General features: G+C 36.1%; 1 protein-coding gene across 3 annotated transcripts in view; it reads left to right on the top strand.

The window, feature by feature from the left end:
- Positions 1–22,383, top strand: part of SIPA1L2 (signal induced proliferation associated 1 like 2) — a 145,219-nt gene that overhangs the window by 16,577 nt on the left and 106,259 nt on the right. For 2 of the 3 annotated variants that reach the window (XM_061990992.1, XM_061990990.1), the window contains exon 2: positions 15,952–16,022. The exons of the other annotated variant lie outside the window; for it this stretch is intronic. The gene's annotated coding sequence lies outside the window, so the exon portion shown is untranslated. The remainder of the gene's footprint in view (positions 1–15,951; positions 16,023–22,383) is intronic. 3 annotated transcript variants of the gene reach the window in all.

Genomic DNA, 22,383 nt, shown 5'->3' with positions numbered 1-22,383 from the left:
TTTCCTGTGATAGCAAGTCCTTTTAATAGAAGAGTAGATGATAAAATGCTGTTTGCAAATGTATAGAGGATGTTCTTTACTGTGAGGATGGTGAGGCACTGGCACAAGTTGCCCAGAGAGGCTGTGGATGCTCCATCCTTCGAAGTGTTCAAGGCCAGGTTGGAAGGGCTCTTGAGCAACCTGATCTAGTGGAAGGTGTCTTTGCTCATGGCAGGGGGTTTGGAACTAGATGATCTTCAATATGCCTTCAAACCCAGACCATTCTATGGTTCTATATTGAGTCCTTTCAAGCTAGTTGGACATTAAATGTGTTACTGTCTCATCAGTATTATAGGAAATAAAAATGTTGCAAGAGGTTCCAAAATCAGAAAGTCTATATGTGGTTAACAAAGGTGATGGGTTTATTTTCTTGTTTGTTCAATGGATTTTTAAATGCCTAAACAATTTTAGGGATACAAATCTTAGTTGATTTTTTTTTTCTCTATTTGATACCCAATTTACATAGCAGGGTTTTTTCTTGAATGAGAAGAATCACCGTCAGTTCGTTCTTGTGTTTTGACTAGTACAGATCTAAGTTTTGTGGTCATTGATATTTTGAGTAGAATATTTGAGAGTTTGGACTCTATATTAACCCAATATCAAGCTTGATTTGCATGTCTTTCTTTTTTGGTTTTTTTGGGGGTTTTTTTGAGACTGTTTTCCCATTATTATATTGGAAGCAGTTTAAGACAAAATGATGACCCTATTGGTGTAGGAGTTTACAAGTGAGTAACTAGTCTGAATGGGTTAACCTTGTGGCCTTAACAGAACAAAAAAGATGTGCTGAAACTTTTAATGCTATCTTTTGTGATTGATATATGAGAAAAATGGAAATCTTGCCAAGTGAACCTCTTTTTGTATGGGATTGTCACTGCTCTGCTTAGCTGGTGCAGACTCTCTTTTCAGCTGTCACTTTCCATGCAAGCGACGGAGCCTGTGCCTGGGCTTACTTCTACTTTCCTAGTCCAATTCTTATCCAAAGCCAAGTCTGATGCCTGTAAGGTTATTGATCATTTGTCTCATCAGAGTGCCAAGGTCTAGAATCCTGGCTTTTTTGTGTTTGGGGAGTTCACTGTCTGTTTCTAAAGTACCTGTGTTTCAATAATCAACACTAAATACTATTTTTCTCTTGTGTTAAGAGATTAAAAAGAAAAAGTCAGTGCTAATATTCTATTCTCTTCATAGTCCAGAATACATTAGATGGTCTTTTATGTTCCATTTTCTTTCTGAAAAGTATGTTAAATTGAAAAACTTCCATTTCCAGCAAAACGCAGCTGTGTACCTATTTTGTTCTTGAAAGTATAAGCAGCTTAATAATTGTACAACTGATAATCATGACTGAAACAAGAAATAATAATTCCTTTGTGGGAAGGAGAAAGAAGCGCTGGGTGATATTTAGGATATTTGTGATAGCTGCAAACTGTTTATATTGCAATTGAACAGTTGTCAATTTTTTCAGTAATGCTCAGTCTTGATGTGCTGTTTTCTTGTCAAGCCAGTCTCAACATTCTAGTTAAGCAGTAGGAATTTCTTGAGTAGGCCCTTCTACTAAAAAGAAATACAACAGCTGTAATGCTTTTGGGTTGGGGAGCAGAGAAATCTTTGCCAGATGGGAGAGGGGGGAATGTGTAGGGTGTGTATGTGTGCATGCCTGTGCACACAGGTGAAAGATAGAAAAAGAAAAAAAAAACCAAACCATAGCTGTGAGTGACTGTTTCATTATCTGTTCCACACATGCAAAAGGAGCAAAACACTCTCAGATCTGAAATAGAGCGTTGGTTCTTTTTTGATCTTTTGTTGATACATAGTTTATAAATTAGCAGAGAGAGTTTATCCTTGGTCTGCGATCATTATGATTGGTTTGGGATTTTTTTTTCCAGATTGTTAGGTATCCATTCCTGGTGGAAACAGTATACTACTTGATTGCTGATTTTCATTACTCTTCCATCATATTGCAGTTTTTAGAATGGAATATATTGTATGTGGTGTCCTTAATGGATATAATTTGTTACACAAGTGCATTATTGATAAAAAACAGTATGGTGGTGCACACAGTTTTGAAGTGCCATGTAAATCAGTTAGTGTTTTCCTGTAGCATTCTTCCTAGCATTGATCAAAGCTTTAGAATAGAAGGGTTTGTCTTGTTTTAATGGTTGAGATAAAAGATGCGTTTCAAGAACTTTGGCAACTTTGAAAGTTTGTTTTAGGTCAGGTTATATTGCTCTTAGTTGCTGAATGTTTTCAAGAAGACCAAAAGGCTGTGTTTACAACAACAGTGAGGATCAAGGTACTGAATGAATGGGAGAGACTTGTTTTTAAGGCAGAAGATGTGGCCTGTCATGATGAAGAAGCTATTGAGCTCTGCTCAACTTGTGCTAGCCAGCAGAATGCAAGAAAGTGCAGAGCCTTGCCTTGGGTATAAAAGATAGCAAAAAAACTTGAGCTCCTTTTAAGTTTCTTTAAGGTATACAACACTTATTCCTTAATTTGCATTCTGTCCTATGCATAAACTAAGAGTGTGAACCTTAAATTAGAGCTATTACAAGTAATGTTTGGGGAATGTTCCTGGTTTAGAAAACGCACATTGAGAGAATGAGTTGTTCTCTTTCTCTCAGTTTCTCTCAAGGTAGTAATTTGCATTTTATTTCACAGGAAACTTGAATGTATTGAACTATATTGTCTTAGCGTAGTCTCCTATTTTTATATTTACATTTATATTGAAGCTTTTTAAAAAATGTCCAGAACCTGCTTATTATTGTTTTACTTAGAAGTAGGTTAGGTCATATCTGAATCGTGTTGAAGCCTGCTAAATCTTAACTGGTGGAGTTTTAAATTGAGATTGTAAATGCCTTTTCTGGCACTATCTTTATTTCTGTAACATGCTGATATCTAAACTATGAGCAAAAATATGGGGAGTGGATTTGTCTCTTGGCTAAGGGGTTTTTTTTCTTCTCTACCTTATAGGTGACTATTACTCCTATTTCACAGATACTGAATAGCTGTAACTGCTCCACAGTTAAGGAAATTTATGTAAGTTCAGCAGCAGATGGTCTCATTAAATACACAAACTCAGGCACTGTCTTACTAAAGATGGAGAGAAAATTACTGTATATGGCACATGGTGAAGTGAAACTGTTATCCCTGCTAATTATTCAGTAATTTAGATATGTTGTGTGTTTTTGTTTGATTTTTTTTTTGTTTTTTTTTTCTTTCCCCAGACAGTAAAGTCTATAAAAATCCATGACAAATACTGCTTTCACATATTTCTGGTACAGTAGATGAACCTTGTTCTTAGCCTGCCTGCTGTAAACCAAAAAATTTCTATCTGTGCCTTTCGCCGTCTCTCTTCTTGTGCAATAGTGCCTTTGGGATGCTTCTGGTTTGATTGGCAGGCTGTCATTTTTAGGCATGTTTGAAATATAGACTGTGTGTTTCTCATTCAGAACCACACAGACTGTGCCATGTTTGAAGTAAGTTATTGAAGCTTCATCTGCAAGAATAATGGATTAGGAATTGAAACTGGAAATTTTGTACAATCAAACCTTTGTGGGTTTTTTTTTAAAAGGGAAAAAAAAAACCTGTCAAGCACAAGTGGGAAAATGAATCCAAATGAGCCAATCCTTAGTAGAAAACCAATTTTAGTTTTAAATTTCTTTATTGACTATTCTTCAGTAAAGAACAAATGTCTGGCAAACAGCAATAGAGGTGGTAATTGTAATTCCCTGTATTGAAAATACTTGTGAGTGAGCTTTCTCTGCAGCTTTATCAGGGAGATGAGGGGTGAGGGCTTGGAGAAGAACAATAAACCAACCAAAAAAACCACCCAAATCAAAACCAACAACTTCCTCTGTCACCCAATAGGTAATATAAGTGACTTATTTAGTAACTTCACAGGAGCTCTAAATGAATGAGTGGTGAGCAAACTTGACTTTTTTTCTTTTGGTCAGGCAAACCGAATGTACCCTGGACTATTGTGTAAGTATACGAATATTGGGCTCTAGTTGCAATGAGGATTCAAAACATAGTACAAATGTTTCTGTAGTTCAAGTAATTGAAGAAGAATTAATTTATAATTTGATCAAGTATGTAAAGCTCTATTATCTCATTCTGACTTCTAAAAAATGTTTACTCAAATCAAAATCGTTATATGAAATCTAACTGAATTTTTTTAGTATACAAGACAGCTGACATATCTTAAAACATCCATCCTGAAAACTTCATCAAAGGTATTATTTCCCTCACTTAATGTGTTAAACAGGAGCAATTTCTGTCAGTGAAAAGCTTTCTTTGGCTTCAGTGAAACTAGAATCAATATGTACGCAAAATCTATCTCCAAATCCTGTTGATCTATGGATATGGATTTGGGATGCTGAAAATTTTGGGCTTCTTCCAAGTTAGTCCCTCTGGGCCTGAAAGAGGGATGATGTTCTTATTACAGATGTTATAGTGTACTTATTAGCTTAGACGATAATGCAGGTCTCTGTACTCCTCAAAAAGCTCACCATTAATTATTTTTCTATTGTGTATTTACCTTATGCCTTCCTCTTTGATTCGCATTGCGTGTGTGTTTAATCTGGCTTATTCCACTCTACTATTATGCCATGTAATTGAGTGTTGACTGTAAAAAGCAATGATAGTAAATTATGAGATTCGTATTCTTGGAATGGATTTTATGACCAATCATGCTATTTTTGTCTCTGATACTCAAAAGGGAAATGAGAGACATTCAAATGCAATTCTGAGCGTTGACGATTTTTTTTGTGTTGTTTCAGAGTTAAGTTTGAAACAGCACTGTACAGGATTGTGAACAGGATTTTCCATCAAATGCATAAGTGCAGTGTGTATGAGAAAGCACTATGAGTTCATTATTGTGTTGAATGAAGAAATTATCAAATTAATTCCTAAATTCAGCAAACTAGTTTCTTTAAATTACTGCACATTTCAGTAGGAGAGGTGAGTGGTACCTTTAATGTCTTGAATGAAGTTAATATCGAGTTTTGTTCCCCACAGGTCAAGAGGGATGTAGAGAAATTTTGGAGCACTAGTAAGGTAGCAGAACGCCCATTGCATAGAGTGAGTGATCTGCCAGGAAAAGGTGGCATAACTAGGCTGACTTACTCTGACAAGGAAACAGCTATTGGGTGACCTAAGAATATACCATAGTTGTTTGAAGGATGGTTACAAAATCACAGAATCTCAAGGGCTGGATAGAGATAAATTTTTCTCAGTGGCACCATACTGGCCACAGACTTTGATAGGGTATGCTCAGGTTAGACACAAGGAAGAACACTATTGAGAGGCCGATATAACTACAGAGCAGGATGACTGGGGAAGATGCTGAAATTTGCATCTTGGAGGTCTTGGAAGACTTAGCAAGACAAAGCCATGCCTGACCTTTTCTAGTATTGATGACCTTCTGCTTTGAGCAGAAGGTTGGACTGCATGAATTCCAGAAGTCTCTTTTGGCCACTCCAAAGCTTAAACTTCTCAGTTTTGGTTTGTTTTTTTTTTTTTTTCCACCCTCTAGCTGCTTTCTTTTATTACCCTATTCTAAAGTGACTGTGGCTTGTAAGTTTATTTGAAAAAGCAAACAACATTCATATCCTACACCCAGTAGAGGCATGTCCAGCCCTTAGTAAGGCATTCACAAATGGTATTCACAACACACTGTTATATTTGAGAGAAAATTATGATACCAAAAAAAAAAAAAATCCCCTCCACTGATAGCAGTTGAAAATCACCCTCCTTTTCATTCTAAAAGAAACAAAGCTTGATAAAGAAATGTTTTGGAGTTTTCCATGATACTTAGAATCTCACTTTTCACTCAAATATAACCAATTATCTTTTCACCTCAGTCAAAACTTAATGACAAATAAAATACTAAACAGTTCTATGGGAACAATATATTTTTAAAATAGTATTATTTCTGAGAGTAGTGTTCACAACACTGTAACTTAGTTAAGTTCAGTTTATTTCACACCTGTTTTATGATCTGTGAATATTTTTTGTGCCTTTGCTGCTTTTAGGCAGGTGTCCTAAGTCAGTTACCTCACTCCTCTTTAACTGGAAATTGTCAGGTGCTATCTTATCCTCTAGTTGATTTCTTTTTACTGTCTGCTTTTCTGTGGTTACCATCAGCAATTTCTCTCATGTTTAGTAACTTCAGTACCAGACTGTTAACTCATCTTTTTCATTAACGTTTTCAGCATTTACACTTTCAATAGGTTGTCTCCTTTTTGTGTGTTTAGGCATTATTAAAAGTACATCAAATGTCTTATAGCTGTATTCAAAAAACACAGAAAAAAAGAGCCCATCTCTTTCACTGTGGGATGTGATGCTCTGCTGTGGTTATACCAAGCTAATCACATTTCAACTCTTTCATTCTTCGTTTTTTGTGATGAAGTCTGTCTTTTTTTTTTTTTTTACTTTTGTACTGTGCACGTGAAGACTAAATGCTGAGCTATTCTTGCTAGAGAACAGAAAAATGGCAAAGAAAGACAATAGATCTGAAAGTGTTCATACTTACCTACTCTATCTACTGTGTTTTCTGTAACTTGTGGTCCAGGTGTGATATTTTGTAGTGCTGGAATTGATAGTTTCATGCTTCTTTTGTGGTCCTGATTATTACATGCTTTTGTTGTGTGGTCAAAACGAGGTGTTGCAATAGGAAAAAAAAATGCCTGGAGCTGAACATTGTTTCATAGAAGAAAAATAGAAAAAGGTGGGACTAAAGATGTTGTTCACACTATGTACGTGAAAGGCAGTGTGTGAAGTGGCATGTTGAAAATGATAAAGAATTAGATATATGTGCATTACCTTCTGTTAAAAAACAGTTACTTTCATATGAATTGCCAATTTATTGTAGGTAAAAAGACATCTAGTAAAATGATGGGCAATGTGGGGTGTACGGTTTATTTCTGACAAAATCACTTTGGTGTAGTGCACAAACTCCCAATTGAAGAGGGAAGTTCAAAAGGTAGACCTATCTCTAGCTTATGTTTTCTGTTTTCTTAGTGGATACTATTCCTTACTTGATGTGATATTAAAAATGTGACAGAGCTTTTCAGGCTAGAGCAAGATTAGTTGATTTTTTTAATTTTTTTTTTTTGTATTCAGGATAAACATGTAGTTACGTTGAGTGTGTGGAGGCCTAAGGACAGACCTATTTATACAGCTATTTCTATTATAGTATACCACTTGCGTGTATTGCACTGTCCACCTTCTGTGTTTCTGAGCAAGTGCTGTTCATTATCCATCTCAGAGAAAGAATCATCCAAAGTTACAGGTTGCTCAGCAGGTTCAATTAACAATTCTTCTCAGCAGTCAATCTGAGACTTAAGCAGACAAAAGCTGAATGGATATTGCTGTTCAAATTAGTACTGCTGTGTAATTAATTGCCCTTAATTAGCAAATCTTTCTTAAAGTATTCAGACTGCAGTGATGTAATTTGTTTTCCTGGGTAACTGATCACATAAGATGACAGTACAGCTTTGTGTATGGAAAGCTGCTTTTAATAAACTCCAGATAATGGCATGTTTCATTGAAAGTGTTTTGATTGAAACAGTGGTAATATCTCTGCTGACCCTCAAATTGTCTTAGGCCCACCCAGTCCTCCCAGCTGGCTTGCTGTTGCTTTAAGATTTGAGGTGGATGTTTGGGCAGTGCGTTCCTCTGGTAATTGAATGCCATTCCCTTTGCTACACTTGGCTAGCTGCTCTGAGTTTGGAAAGGCATCTGCTGGGATGCACCTCTCCTTTGCTGTGTGCACAGGGACTGATATGTAGAACTAGGAGCAGTGTTTACTGTGATGGTGAAATAGCTTCAAACTGACCTAAGCTGGTGAGTTTAGGCCAGCCTGGATCAGAGAAGGTGTTCCTTCCACAGAGAGGCAAATTTAACTTTGTGATACTATTTTTATACTTGATAAAATTTTATATTGTGACACTATTTGTAACAGATGTGCTGTGATGGTATGTGATAGTGATAAGAATTCTCTATTTCCTTTTAAACTGAGTGGTATGTGTAGCCTACTACATGATTAGTGTCCTCATCTGCTTGACTTATTTTAGAATATGAATTTTCCACAGACCACTGGACAGTAGAGAATTCTAGATCTGGGAGAGATGAACATAAGTCTTACTATGATGGATATTGGTATTTTTAAAACTCACAAACAAGTGTACAAGCTTATATGCCAGGCATTCTAAAACACTGCAAGTTATTTTTCATTGTGCTTGTGCCTTTGGTACAGCACTTCAGAATACAGAGTTCAAGAAAGATCTGTAAATGGGGAATTCCAATTGGGCTTTCAAATAGCCCAACATATACTCCCCCCAACCCTTTGTCAAATAAGTGAGGGTTTTGGAGTTGTTTTTTGTAGCCAGAGTTGGCTGGAACATTCATTTGTATGCATTTATCTGGACAGCATAAAATTAAGGAAGAATGTAGAAATTTAGAATTAAAACCCAGCTCACAAGTCAAAGTATAAAAGTATTGTAAAATCCCTGGCTTTGAATGTGACAAGTTTTAAAGCAAAGATACTGCCTTGTATAGCTTCCATTTAGGGCCATGAAAAAATACTTTTTGACTGTGTTACAGCAGGAACTACACAGAAAAAGGAAAGGTAAAAGACAGAGTTTGGGGAGAACTGGAATGCAGTACAAAAAAAAGGGAATGGATGATCAGGGATATTTGTTGCTTTCTTGAGTCTATGCTTTTATTATATTTGAATTTCTAAATCTTGGTGCCATTTTTCTGTCTTATTAAACAGAGCTAAGGGAGAAAAAATACAACGTTGATCTTGTTTATGGCTTCTTTATTGTGTGTCTTTGGTTTTCTTCACTGTAAAACACGCTGCTACTTCCTGAGCATTATTTTCTCTTTCCCAGTCTGTATTTCAAAAAGAAGCAGCATGTTTTCTCTCTGAAATGAAGAATTACAATAGATTTCATGTATGAAACACCTGCACAGCAGGAAGTAAAACAGAACTTTTTAGCTCTCACTGTTTTGTGGCAACTTTTGAGTTGCCCTTCCTTTCTGTAAACAAAAGGAGTTGCTTAGAAAGTGGGAAATAGACTATCTACAGGATATTTTCTGTATGAAAGGAAGGAAAAGTGCCTTTACAGAGATCAGCCTATTGTGTTACGAGTATTGGGAGTTATATGGAGTTAAACTGAGTTTAGTGTTTGGAGAGGAAATAAACAGCAAAGCACATGTAATCGCTTCAATCTTGACCCTGAGAAGTTCTAGATAGCCCTAATAGTTGCTGAAATCAAACTAGAAGTTAGGATTTGGGACCAAACCAAAGCACTCCACATCCTATGTGTAACCTGTGATCATTGTAAGAACTCGATCAAATATCGGCTACACTTGAAAATAAAAATTGAGATATTATGACATCTGGCCCTTATGTAAAAACAAGCAGTTTTGATATTTGTACTTTTAATGACTGATTCAGGCTACTTTTGCGTATCTGTCTTCCAACTGACTGTCTTGGAAATATGTTGTCTTTGCTAGAGAAATGTCATACATAATTCAATTTTTCTTGAAGGTTATGTTCTCAAATGTATATGTAGAGTGTATATATTTTCAAAGTTCTGCTTCACCTGTGAAATATAACTATAATCTGATATGAATCAAGATATCTTATTCTTTTCTGTATTATGAAATTAACTTCTGTCAATAGCTGTTTGATTTTTCTTTTATCTTCTGTAGCACCAGCAAGAATCTTTATCACCAGTAAGAATTGTGGATTAGATATTTAACTTTAATTCTTCTTAAGCATTAAAGAGTAATCTGGCTTTCTTGAAACCTCAGATGTATATATAAAAGCTGATAGGAGAGACAATAGCTTTGCCAAGAAAAATTGATAAGGCTAAGGAAAAATATGCTTATAATATTACTTGTCATTAGCTGTATCTGTTTTATCTGCAGTTCTTTTACTGTAGCACACTTGGAAATGGAAATTTACCAGATTTTGTCATTTATTTCTTCTCCCTATATTAAAAGTAGTTAAGATTTGAATACCAGGAAAAGGCAATTGTAAGCACGTAAATGAAGAAAGTAAAAAATCTTACTTACTTAATAGATACTGAACTCCATTTTTTGTTTCAAATGTGGTACTTAAATACAAAACACCTTATCAGCAGTTTTCTCTATTACAGAAATATATTGATTTTTTATTCCTGTAAGATTAATCCAGTTCCTCACAAAGGAATCCTAATGTCTGAATATGTCAGTTTAATAGGGCAAATAAAAGTAGAGTGTGTGCATGTGTGTAGGTAAATGGCAACTGAGAATGGTCTATCCTCAGATGCCCTTTGGTGAATGGAACATGTGCCCTGTCTTTGCCCTTACAGAAGAAATAGAATGATTCTTTTGCTGCCTGCATTGTGATTTACGTTCTAGACCAGAAGTGTCTTTCTACTTCTTTGCTTTCTCTCTGTATTGTTTTAATTATTTCTTAATACTAGTTAGAGGGTTACTAAAAGAGCTACTGCCATTGTGAATGTGACATTGTCTAGGTGTAGAGGAATGCATAACGTTTCTTAAAGTTTGGAGTCTTGAAGAAAGAAGTGCCAAATCAATCTAGACCAAATGACTGAAGGCATTAACTAGTTTTTATGGTGCTATGTGGAATTTATTTTGCTGGAATAGGTATAATTTTGAACATAATATTTTTTCAAAGTGAATAGTTTCTCAGATGTAATTATTTTCTTCTCATTAGTCTTTAATTAGCAAACTATTAGGTTTATATTTCACATATAAGAAATTAGTTCCTTGGACATCTTGGAAGTGTGATAAATCCAACTTCTTTTTGTACATACAGGAGACTGAATTAAACTTTCTTAGTAGATTTGCTAGGCTTATCTTTCAGAGATTCACTGCTGTTTCTCCCTTCCCAGGAATGTTCTCCTGTTTTCACTCAGATATCCCAGCAGAAATACAGCTCCTATAGCAGGAGTTGAGCATGTCCAGGGTACAACAGTATAGATTGACTGTGACAAGTTAGTGTTCTGGACAGAAAGAACTGGCTTTGGAGCTTGTAGCTGTAGTGACCATCTGTATAGTGTTTCATAGCACTAGAAAGCCTGCTTGGAACTAGACTTTCCTCACTAGGGTGCTGCTGGTCTACCTTTCTTTCTGGAAACATTTTTTTTTTTCTGTGTAGCCAAAACTTTTTGGGTAGAGAAATAAAATGTGCATGGAAGAAAATCAGATGTCTAGTACTCATTCTCTCTCTGCTTTTCATATGATAACAAAACAGGAATAGAAAATATTAAAAGGTACAACATAAGTAATATCAAAGGTTCATGCAGAAAATTCACGATTTCTTAGTTGAAAATGAGGTGCAGTGGCCACAGTTATGAACACCTGACCTTTTGCCAAACGGGAGCACTAGTAAGGATTGACCTTCTTAATCTACTTAGGAACTACTTCTGCCTGCATTTCATATCTTCTTGTGTGAACTCTTCTCTGCCTTGTCACTTGCTAAGTAGGCTTCCTCAGTGACAATTCCCTGTAAAAGCAAGTCTCTAGTTTCCAATTCCAGAGGAAACTGAAAAAAAGGAAAAGACCAATGAACTAGCACAAAAAAAAGAGCATACATTAATTCCTGGAGGATAAAGCAACTCCAGTGGGCCTCTGGAAATAGCAGAAGATGAGACATCCAGGAAAAACAGATGTTTGATAATCACCTTATGCACAGGAGCCTTATGATGTCTAATACTACAGATAAATTGTAAAGTACATTTAAGAAAACAGGTGTAGTTGCTCCTGATTTCTGATTTAGAATATGTCTCTATGTAAATTTAAAGGAACAGACATGACGTTTTCAGTACTTTTTTCCATTTGTAGATCTTCTTGAATGTAAGGGAAAGCAACACGTTGTGAACAACACAGTTAGAATGCTGGTGAGATAATTATTTTGAAAATATATTAAATTATGTTTATTTTTGATTCTTAAATATTTTTTTTTCTGATGCAGTGTTCTGTGTAAGAGCTTTGGATTAAAAAAAAAAAGGACAAAGCCTAGTGTTTTCCCTTTTTGACTGCCTCACAAAAGAGCTTCATAATCCTCTAAATCCTGCTTTGCTCTGTGGATCAATTGATTCTGCTTTCTACTCCCATAAACAGGCAAGCTGGGAATTGTCTTTGAGACAAGTATTTTGAAGCTTGCTCTTCTAATGACTTGCAGTGTATCAAGACATTTTTATTTTTGTTAGAAAGACAACATTGATTATATTGTCATAAAACTGCCTCTTGAGATGGAAATGACTTTCTTTTGGAAAATTAACCAGATTCCCCATTCTAAAACCAATGTTATTTCCATTTTTGTAATTGCTTTCTTCTCAGGTGTTTGCTTTTCTAGTTCCCTCTCTGTGCCAACTAATGGCTGATGTTTCCGCTTATCCAGATAATACATGAATCCAAAAGCTTCTCTAGAAAATAAGGACAGATTTTGATAGTTCTTATATTTCTGGAGAGTTTTATTGAATATATATATGTGTGTGTGTATACATACATTTTTTTGCAAATAAAAATTGAGCAGGTTAACGAAAAATATGCTTACAATATTACTTGTCATTAGCTGTATCCGTTTTATCTTCAGTTCTTTTACTGTAGCACACGTGGAAATGGAAATTTATTATATCAGATTTTGTCAGTTTTTTTCTTCTCCCTGTATTGTTTAATTTGATTTAGTTTGATTCAATTTCAGTTTTACATTGAAACACATGCATCCAAGAGTGCTGAGGGAGCTGGCTGATGTGGTTGCTAAGCTGCTCTCCATCATTTTTGAACAATCATGGAGGACAGATGAGGTGCCTGAGGACTGGAGAAAGGCCAGTGTCACTTCAGTCTTCAAAAAGGGCAAGAAGGAAGACCCAGGAAACTACAGGCCGGTCAGCCTCACCTCCATCCCTGAAAAGCTCATCCTGAATGTTATTACTAAAAAAAAATGAAGGAAAAGATGGTTATCAGAGGGAGTCAACATGGATTCACCAAGGGGAAATCCCGTTTAATCAACCTGATAGCCTTCTATGATGGCGTAACTTGTGGGCTAGGTGAGGGGAGAACAGTGGATGTCATCTACCTTGACTTCAGCGAGGCTTTTGACACTGTCTCCCATAACATCCTCATCAGAAACCTCACAGTGTAGCTTGGATGAGTGGACAGTGAGGTGGATTGAAAACTGGCTGAATGACAGAGCCCAGATCAATGGCACAGAATCAAGTTGGAGGCCTGTGGCCAGTGGAGTTCCACAGGGATCGGTTCTGGGGCCAGTCTTGTTCAACATCTTCATCAATGACCTGGATGAGGGGACAGAGTGTACCCTCAGCAAATTGGCTGATGGCACCAAACCGGGAGGACTGGCTGATTCCCCAGAAGGCTGTGCTGCCATTCAGCGGGATCTCAACCGGCTTGAGAATTGGGCAGAGAGGAACCTCATGAGGTTCAACAAGGAAAAGTGCAGAGTCCTGCATCTGGAAAGGAACAACCCCATGCACCAGTACAGGCTGGGGATTGACCTGCTGAAGAGCAGCTCTGCAGAGAGAGACCTGGGAGTCCTGGTTGACAATAAACTAACCATGAGCCAGCAATGTGCCCTCGTGGCCAAGAAGGCCAATGGCATCCTGGGATGCATCAAGAAGAGTGTGGCCAGCAGGTCAAGGGAGGTTCTACTCCCCCTCTCCTCTGCCCTGATGAGGCCTCATCTGGAGTCCTGTGTCCAGTTCTGGGCTCCTCAGCTCAGGAGGGACAGAGATCTTCTGAGAAGAGCCCAACACAGGGCCACCAAGCTCATCAAGGTATTGGAACATCTTTGTTATGAGGAAAGGCTGCAGGACCTGGGGCTGTTTAGGCTAGATAAGAGGAGATTGAGGAGAGAATCTCATTAATATTTACAAATATCTAAATGATGGATGTCAGGAGGTTGGGGCATCATGTTTTTCTGTTGTCTCCAGTGACAGGACAAGGAGTAATGAAAAAAATCTGGAACACAAAAAAGTTCCATTTAAACTGAAGGAAAAACTAAGTATGAGGGTGACAACACTGGCACAGTCTACCCAGAGATGTTGTGGAACCTCCTTCTCTGGAGATTTTCAAAACCCACCTGAACATGTTCCTGTGAAAACTGATCTACACAGACCTGCCATAGCAAGGGATTGGACTAGATGATCTTTAGAGGTCCTTCCCAACTTCCACCATTGTATGATTCTGTGAAATGTCTCAATGACACAGACTGCAGTATCGACTTGTACCTTGGACATAGAGGTATATGTATCATTTATAAATTGTGATAACCTTCAGTTTAAATTGATGTCTCTAGTTTGTCAGAGTAGACTAAAATATATGCCACTGTATAATTTGTACAAGAATATATGCTTTTGCTTTCAATAAAATGAGAATTTATCCTACTGGACTTCTTTTCATTTTTCAGCTGTTTATTTTACCATATGCAAGGATTGTTTAGAATTTGGATACTTTTATTTTTTATGAGCTTTCGATGTTCTTACTGTGTCCTTATATTCTTTCTTCCAGGATTCATGAATAAAAAAGTTAAAATACTTGTTTTTGACTTTAGTTTTAGCTTGTACTTGAGTGAAGTTTATGTTTGAATTTTGTCTTTTTCAGGTGTAGTTTTATAGATTAGAAATAAGATTTTTCTTTTTAATTCTGATGTCTCTAACTTTCTGTTGGCAAACAGATTAGTCATCTAATGATGTCGATCAACACAACTAGTAATATATTTGAGTTTTGACTCTCCCCTAAAAGCTGCATTGACAAAAGTGATTGCACAAGCTCTAGGTTATAACTACAAAAGGAGATTTTGCTACTGTGACTTTGCTAATAAAAGTAGACTTAATTGGCTGCCTAGTTTGAACTAGGCCTGAAGTGGGGATAATATAAACTATTCCTGCATTACATCTGTACGAGCTTCTTGTTTGTGTGTTAATAGTGTCTGTAATATTTAGATTTGCAGTTGACTTAGAATTCTGAGGCTTTGTCTTCTTTTCTATTGTATGCACTATTTGGTAAAATACTTACTAGAATTATTTTTATCCCGTTGTGATGACTTAGTATGGGAAATAACATCTCTTCCTGCTGTATGTGTGTTGTTTTTCCTTTCTTTCAATATGAATGTAGTATTGTATTTTTTCATGAAATTTTTTTACTGCGGTCACTCTAAATTCAACTCTGTTTGAAACTGTATTAATGCAGATATAAAACAAAAAATACAAGGCACCTTGTTGGTATGTGATAGTTTTATGCTCTGTTTTGAACAGACAGACCTGAAATATTTTTACTTTACATATAACTTCATTCAGAAGTAAATGTAAAAATATCCAATGTCAAATTTGCGGTGTTAGATGTTTTATTGACTGTGAGTCATCTCACAGATTCTCATAGAATGTTTCTAATCTTTTTGGATGAACTGACTATTGTCTTAGCTTAAAACATTTTATGGAACTTTATGAAATTCTTCTCATACTTCTAATTGAAAATATTAAGCTACTTGTTTTTTGTAATACAGCCGTAGAAGTAGCTGTAAACCCTTAACATGACCTTTGAATCAAAGCCATAATGAAACAGTCTGATTGTTCAACATCTGCTGGCTCATGACCTCTTCTCCTAGCAAAGTTTTTTTTCCCAGTTATTACCAGAAACTTACACACATAACCACTTTAAATTTTCTGTTTCACCACATACATATAGTATGTATTACACTATGCTGAATTTTAAAGCCATTGACTTGTTCTTGGTATTCTGTTTTCATGTATAAATTAGTTGATTCTCATTTTAGACAAGCAGTCATCTAAGATTTGTTTGTTTTACTTATGCCTTAGTATTATAAGTGGATGTGTTCACCTAAAAGTAAAAAAACCCAAACGTTTCTCATTTGACTTGCAGATATCTCCATTTTACTGATATCAGAAAAAAATACTCAATTTGGCATCCTTTGGGAATCCTTCTAGCCAAAGGTAAGCATAATTTCTATCCAGTGACAAATATATTTTAGTATCTTTGTAGTATTACTCTCTTTGTCGCTGTACTACTGTCTTGATGTTTGACATGTCACAAACTGAATTTCTTGGGGATAACTAACGCATGTTGACAAGCCCATAAGAGAATCGTTTATATGGCTCAGCAAGCAAGTGAAGTTTAGTCTTTTTTGAAATCTGTAACTTGGTAATTTGCCTCTCATTAATGTTGGAAAGTATGGTACAATCACTTTGAGGCAAAGCTTATTATACAGCTGTTGTTACACAGAAGGGTGATTGCATTCCGTAATGCATTGGATAAGCCAAAAATAAAATAGTGATTTGGAAATTCTTAGCTTGGTCTTGCTCTGGAAAAGAGCTACTATGACCAGAAATAGACACTAGCATAATATGCTGAAAGTGTCCTTTGTAAAGAGCTAATTAGGCTACTTGTAGAAAATCCTGAGCCTACAGTTGCCAAATGTCGTGACATCTTGATGTTTTCTGCAACAGAAATTAAGAGATGCAGTTATCCTCATATAGCTCTCAATTCTGCAGACTCCTTGATCCAATCCAACTGGCTCATGAGCTTATAGGCTCAGGTTGTCTGAACACAATCTGTCATCTAATGAAGACATGCTCCCTGCAGTGCAGTGAAGAAATGAATGATTTCTTGGAACATGAACACCTTCCTGTTCATGTGTGCATGCATATTTACTTCTGAATAAAAGCTGCTTTTGGGAATTTAGAGATAAATTGTTTATACTCAACAACATGCAAACATTTGGGGAATATTTCAATATGAACTTGAAAAACTTGATCAAATTAATTCATACCATTTTCACTCCCTGGATTCCCCCAGAATAAACTACAGGGAAAGCTGCCACATGAATAATTCTTCAGTTAATATATCTAGTAATGTGATCACTGTCAGACATTGTAAATGTGTACTGTAACTACTTCTGTTTGAAAAATTGAGTATCATTAATGATAATAAAAAGAGTAAAAGAAAGCGTGTATAATTGTGTGAGACTAGTAAGAATTTCAGAATTATGCTTAGTTGCAGTTGAAAGACTTTTAAGTCTCTTATAAATTATTTGTACAAATCTAACTTAAAAGAAAAGCAATGATATGTATACAAAAATAGCAACATGGATTTCTCATGCTACAAGGTGAGAGACACAGTAGCAAGAGGGAGAAGTAGCTGTGGGAGATTCTTTTTGTAGAGAAGAAATGGAATGGTACAGGGCCATAACGTGTCTCGTGTTTCATTCAACGTTGCTTGGGTAGTGTAATGTCAAATGTATCAGAGATGTATACCAAAAAGTAAAAGTAAGAGGTAATTAATGTGGATTTAAGGCTACACTTTGGTATATCTCAGGATTTCAGGATTTTACAGCAGCTGTAGAAGAAAGTGGGAAAGTAAAATGCTAAATTCTTTTGTTTGAGAAATAGTCCAAATATTCCCACTTTCATGTTAGTGCTGAAGTTACCCTTCACAGGATATCACTGGAAGAAGTTCTGTGCTCATGTTCCCTTCTACCTCCTTTCTTTCTAGATGAATACTATGAGGATACGGTAAATGTGAAATCAAATTAGGTTAAAAGCAGACATGGAAGCTTTAGGCAACCTTCTAAGCTAGGCTGCTAATTTTTGTAATAGTCACTTTTTTGTCTTTTTGTCTTTTGCACAAAGACGTGATATGCCTTTATACCTAGGAAAAGTGAATGTTCTGAGAAACTAGACTAATTTAGCTTTTTTCCCCGATTACTGTTATAACTGAATTTTGGGAGTTTGTAAGAGTAGGTAAATTTTATATAAACTATAGACCATGTAGGATTATAACTTAAGTTATGCTTCGTATTTTTAATGTATTCATTCTAGTCTCTTCATTTCCAGTCTTTTCAAGCACCATACTTCAACAGTAAATAGTGTTCCACTGCTCTGTGTTCTTTTACACAGGAAAAATGTAAAAGATCATTACTGAAGCTTACTAGAAACTTCTTTTTTCTGACAAAGATTTATTTTGCATGATCCTTTTTTTTCCTAAAATATTTCTATTTTGGGGCTGGAAAATAAGAAGTCTTTATTTTTCTTTTTTAATGGAACTATCCCAAAATCTTTATTGTTTCTAAGGTGAATACTAAGCTATGTTTACCTATGAGGCAAACTAAGCTTGTAAAATGTGGTGTTCGCACATCTGATGTCCATGTTGGTGGCCAGTTTTTCTTGCTAGGTGTGATCTGGTGTGACGCAATAGTTTTCTTTCTCACTGAGGCAAGTATAGTCATGTAGTTGTCATGATGGACATCGAGAGACCTGACTAGGGAGGCCAGCCAAACACTGGAGACAGAACAGAGAGAGGGCAACATTTCTAAGAGCAGGTGCTAGTGAAGTACCCATCTCTGTTGAAAATACAGGACAGAATATTACAAGTATTCCAAATGCAGACTTGAAAGTAGTTTCTGCTTTATAATACTCTACATACAATTGCAATCTGTACTTTTTTTATCCCAATGTAGTAGTTTTCTGTCTGTATCATACTGATGACACCCGTAACATTTTTTTGTCTTTCACTTTATTTAAAATTTATTGCGCATTCAGACATTTCTATGAAATAGGGTAACTGCTTTTGGACAAAGCATCAAAGAGCTAGGGGAGCCTGAATAATTGACCTTCTGTGCCAGTGGTTTGACGTGGTTGGCTTATGCTTTGATGCAAGAAACAAAATTGAACTTTCTGTCCAGCCACCTGAGCCTCTCTACCCTCTCTGCACTACAGTACTTTTAGGTGGATACTTAATAGCTGCATGTTTATCAAGTGTATCAAATGTCCAGTTTATCAAGTGTTTATATGAAGTGTCTTCTTTTGCTCATTAACTTAATAGTGTCTTTGCTTTATTCATCTAAGACTTTGTTTTTCAATAAATCATCTGTTTTTTAATACGAAATAAGATGACCAGACTCCCGTATTACTGACCGTGATGAAGCTCTGCCATATTAATAGCAGTGTAGAACATACCTCTGAAAATCACACCTACTACTTTTCATATAAACAACATGTTTTACTTCAGCAATAGTCAGAGAGGACAATACTGTAACGTTTACATTGTTTTGTGTGTTGTCAAGAATATCTGTGTTTGAATAATGCTAGTTGTGTAGTAAATGAGAACTTAACACTGGTAACTCTAGTCTAGTATTGTACGGTAACCACTTCTAGTGTTGCATTTGCTTTCTCTTATCGCTGGATACTTAGCCAAGGCATAGCAGCAGTTTTAAAGACATCTGGAAGAAGATGAAGAAAATGTAAATCTTTTTTTTTCTTTTTTTGATTGTTCGAAGTAATAATAGTTGTAATATAACAATACTTTAAAAAGAGCGAACATTACAGATGTCTAATCTTGCATGTACTAATATATCAATGAAGTGCATTGCTTTTCTTTCATAATTTGCAAGATATGTAATATAACACTGTGGTTTACAACTTGGAGGTGAAATTTGTGGTTTGCTCATCTGTGAACTAAATATGCATTTTCTTAAAAATTTTTTTGTTCCATATATCCTGATAAAATTCTTATGTCAAAGTAACTTTGTGGGTATAGCTTACAATTGAGGTAGCACTGGTACTGATTAGCAGTTTTGATAATCTTGATTTTGAAATATGAAGACTATAAGAACTTATTCACTCTTTTTTTGGCCATAAGTACAGGCTTAAGAAGATAGAAAGGGAGTTTTTCTCATTGTAGAATACTGATAGCGATTTTGTACCTGTAGGAGGTTGTTACACATTTATTAAAGAATGACAGCACTCAAAAGTAAAAAACATTTGAAACTTTCTGTTGAAGAGGTATTTTAGGATCACGCAAAATAAAATGTTTGAGAAATGTTTACAATTTCAACTATTTTAAAAGGATTCTATATTACTTAAATTAGATTGTTTAGCTCTTGTAACTGCACAGGCCTGCCTTGTGTATGTAGATGTATTGTTAAGGTAGAGGAAGAGATAATAAAATTAGAGGCTGTACATCCACGTAGAATATGTAAGTGTCAGATTTAAGTGATAAACTTATCCATATTTGCCTAAGTCATTATCTGCTTCCTGGGTGACCTTTGATTTGAAGTGTCAGAATCAGTAAACCTAAATGCAGCATTTGGTCTTAGTTTTGCATCCAGTGCCATATTTCCTCTTAATAATAAAAGTAATATTACTACTATTAATAATTTAAATTAAATCCACCCTTCTTCACCTTTAGCTACTGATAAACTGAACCACCAGCTACTGAAAAACTAGTTCTCTCAGATTTCTGATAGTTATTGTATGTGGGACAACTTAGCTGAGCTTGAAGTTTGGCATTTTGTTAGTATATTTGTGACCCGGGAAAGAGCCTTCTTCTAAAGACTTTTGTGGATTTATGTTAATTAATGAAAACCTAAGCTATTTTGAATGTCAATAACAAGTCTGGCTCCTTTTTCATTGTCCCTGATCAGACACTGATAAGATTTCCACTTGAGCCTTCTCTTCTCCAGGCTGAACAGTCTCAGGTCTCTCAGCCTTTCCTCATGTGAAAGATGCTCCATTCCTTTAATTATTTAGCTTGATTTGCTCCAGTAATTCCATGTCTTTCTTGTACTGGGAAACCCAGGACACAGTACTTCAGATGTGATGAGTGAATAATGATGGAATCCTTGCTGTAACCAGTAAGTGAAAAATAACTAGCTCGAAATGCAGATAGGCATGCACCATTTTTGTTAATAGCAGTGTAATATATTCAGTAATTCTACATGGTGCCTGTTATCTCACATACTTTTCAGTCTCTATGAGAAGAGACTTCCTCTGTGAGAAGAATTAAAATATGCTTAGGTCTAAGTAAAATATGAAGCCGCTTTGTTTTTCAAGGCATGGTGTGCTGTGTACTTTAATTTTGGATTGTTACACAGTCATTACAGTCATAATAGTTTTTCATCTGTCTTCTGAGTGGAAAGGTCATGGGTAAATGATCCAGTTAAAGTTTTTAGATCACATGCTACAAAATACTGTTAATGCTGTAGATCGTTTGTTTGATTTTGTAAAATCACATCAATCTGCAGAGAGCAGAAGCTCAAAAGGTTGTGATCACCAGCACAAAGTTCAGTGAGGGTCCAGTTACTAGTTGTATTCCCTAGGGGCCAATACTGGTTTCAATACTGCTTAATGTCTTCATTAGTGATCCAGATGATGGGACAGTGTGCACTCTCTGGAAGTTTGCTGATGATACAAAACTGGGAGGAGTATATGATGTCACGGATGATTGGGTTACCATCCAAAGGGACCTTGATAGGCTGGAGAAATGGGCAGAGAAAAACCTCGCTAATTCATCAAAGAAGAATACCAAATCGTGCAGCTGGGGAGAAAGAACCTCATGAAGGAGAACATACTTGAGGTCAACAATCTGGAAAGCTGCACTGAAGAAAAGGACCTGGAGATTTGGGTGAACAGTGAGTTGAACATAAGACAGCAATGTGGCCTTGTAGCAAAGAAGGCTAATGGTGTTCTAGACAATATGAGGAAAAGTGTTGCCAGCAGACTGAGGAGAGTGGCCACTGGTGAGGCCACACCTGGAATACTGTGTCCAGTTCTGGGTTTCCCAGTACAAGAGAGGTGTGAACATACTGGAAAATATCTAGTGCAGGCCACAAACAAGGTTAAGGGATGAGAGGAGCATCTCCTGTATGAGGAAAAGCTGAGTGACCTGGGATAGTTTGGCCTATTGAAGTCTCGGGGGGGTCTTATCAATGTGAAAATACTTAAAGGGAGAGTGTGAAGAAGATGGAACCAGACTCTTTTCAGTGGGGCCCTGTGACAAGACAAGAGGCAATGAGTGTAGGTAGAAATACCTGAAATTACATGTGAACATAAGAATAGATTTTTTTATTGTGAGGTTGTGAATTCTCCATCCTTGAAGCTGTTGAAAACCTAACCAGACATGGCCATGAGCAGCCAGTCTATCTGACCCAGCTTGAGCAAAGGGGTTGGGCTAGATAATTTGCAGTGGTCCCTTTAAACTTCAGCTATCCAGTGATTCTTTGTGATTCTGAGAATTTATAGCAAAAAAAGGAGAAATTGATATATATTTTCCAAGCAGAAAAAAGCTAGAATATAATAATTCAATGAATCAAAAAGATCAAGTCAAAGTCAGTTGCAGTTTGTTCTTAATCAAGTTCAAGTTGAAGGAAAAATGCTCAGGTTGTTTATTCGTTGGTTAGTGAGCTTAGGTAACAGAGAGATAAACATTAGATTTTTTTTTTTTTTTTCCAGGCTCAGTTCTTTACAGTGGAAAGACTTAATGGGGTTTTGGAAGCATTTTTCAGGATCAAAATGGATT

The sequence above is a fragment of the Colius striatus genome, chromosome 2, assembly GCF_028858725.1.
Source record: "Colius striatus isolate bColStr4 chromosome 2, bColStr4.1.hap1, whole genome shotgun sequence".
Taxonomy (NCBI): domain Eukaryota; kingdom Metazoa; phylum Chordata; class Aves; order Coliiformes; family Coliidae; genus Colius; species Colius striatus.
This window is presented reverse-complemented; position numbering and strand designations above follow the sequence as displayed.